This window comes from Brassica oleracea, chromosome C2 (assembly GCF_000695525.1).
Source record: "Brassica oleracea var. oleracea cultivar TO1000 chromosome C2, BOL, whole genome shotgun sequence".
Lineage (NCBI taxonomy): Eukaryota > Viridiplantae > Streptophyta > Magnoliopsida > Brassicales > Brassicaceae > Brassica > Brassica oleracea.
Window position 1 is genome coordinate 48,051,713 of NC_027749.1, and position 2,392 is coordinate 48,054,104.

Sequence of the window (2,392 nt, forward strand, 5' to 3'; positions counted from 1 at the left end):
GGAATATACCGAGGGACATGTTCCTCGGAATATTCCGAGGAAGATGTCCCTCGGTATATTCCGAACGTTTTTTTATAAACGGATCGATCGATGGATATATGTCCAAAAACGCATCGATCGATGAACTTCCGAGGAAATATCCCGACGAAGTTCTCCCTCGGTATATTCCGAGGAGATTTCTGACAAACTAGTGATCCTCGGAATTTCCTCGGAAATTTGTTTCCTCGGAATTCTGTCGGAAAATTCCGAGGGATTTCCGAGGAAAGAAGAAATTCCGAGGAATTATTTCCGAGGACTTGTTTCGTCGGTATGTCGTCGGAATAACGTTATTCTGACGAAATTCCGACGATTTTTTCCCTCAGTATCCTTGCTGTTTTCTTGTAGTGGGACGTTCCGACGGACAACAAAGTCGTCGGACGAATTTGACGATTTTCCGACGGTATTCCGACGAAACCAAAAAATACAATTTCGTCAGAAATTCATCGGAATATACCGGTGACTTTCCGACCAAAGAGTGGGCGTCGGTATATACCGACGCAATTCCGACGACATTCTGATTTAATATATAACCGTTACGTTCGTCCGAAATCGACGACCCTGCGATCAATAATATAACCGTCGCTGTCGTCGGAAGTTCATCCGCATATACCGACGAATTTCTGACGAACCTTTTGACCGTTGCGGACAAATACATATGACCGTTTTATAGCCGTTGAGATAGGAAAATACCGACGGAATTCCGAGGGATATGACCGTGAAGATCGTCGGACTGCCGTAAGCAATTTCCTATAAATACAACCTCTCATCATTCAACTCATTCACTCCTCATTCTCTCTTCACTCTCTCTAATCACAACAATTCCGAGAAAATCATATCTTAAGGAGTTTATTATCGTTCGTGGATGGATAAACCTCATATGGATCCCAACACCAATTTACTTACGGAAGAATACGATCAAGGGATTGGAGATTCATGAAGCTTGTTGAACAGCAACCGGATGCAAAAACCGGTATGTTAAGATGTCCCTGCTCTACTTGCAATAATAATAGGATTATAAGAGAATTTGATGTTTGGACTCGTTTGTATATGAAAGGATTTTCACGTAATTATAAAGTCTGGTATCTTCATAGGGAAGCTGGTTATGAATATGATAGTACTAGCGAACCTCAGCCTGTTAGCGAACCTCAACCTGATATTAGGTTAGAAGAACCTAGATCGGATATAGATTATGGTGTAGGTACTGTGCAGATGGTACATGATCATTATAGAGGGGAAGAACCAAATCCCGAATCTAGGAGATTTTTGACATGTTGGATGCCAGAAAACAACCTTTGTATAAAGGTTGTAGAGATGGTCATTCACCCTTATCATCTGCAACTAGATTGATGGGTATTAAGATATACTATAATTTGACTGAAGAATGTGTGTATGCGATTACTGATTTTGTCAAAGGTATTCTACCTGAAGATAATCTTGCACCGGGTTCATACTACGAGGTTCAGAAACTTGTTGCGGGTCTTCAACTACCGTACGAAGTGATAGATGTATGTATTGACAACTGCATGATCTATTGGGGAGCAGATTAGGAACGGGATAACTGCAAATTTTGTAGGAAACCTCGTTATCAGGAGACGAGGGGAAGAGTTCCGATCCCGTTCAAAAGGATGTGGTATTTGCCTTTGACGAAAAGATTGCAGAGGTTGTATCAGTGTGAGCGCACATCAAAGGTAATGAGATGGCATGCAGAGCATTCCACAAATGGTGAGATTAGACATCCTTCAGATGCGAAGGCTTGGAAACATTTCCAGTCAACATATCCAGAATTTGCGGAAGAGAGAAGAAATGTTTATCTTGGATTATGTACTGATGGTTTCAGCCCATTTGGAAAGAGTGGAAGACAGTATTCTCTATGGTCAGTTATTGTGACACCGTACAACTTACCGCCAAGCTTGTGCATGCGACGAGAGTTTTTGTTCCAATCAATTCTCGTCCCCGGGCCAGAGCATCCTAAGAGATCACTAGACGTGTTTCTTCAACCACTGATATATGAGTTGCAACAACTATGGGCACATGGTTTTGAGACATACGATGTTTCGTGCAAAAAAAACTTTTATATGCGGACAGTACTTATGTGGACAAAACTGACTTTCCAGCATATGGTATGTTATCCGGATGGAAAACACATGGGAGGCTATCATGTCCATATTGTCAAGATGACACAGATGCTTTCCAACTAAAGCACGAAAGGAAAACGTGTTGGTTTGACTGTCACAGAAAATTTCTACCACCTGATCATCCATACCGTAGGAGTAAGACTTTGTTTAAGAACAACAAGCAGGTGTTTGATGGTCCACCTGAGGAAGTTAGTGGGGAAAAACTGTGGAAGCAGTTT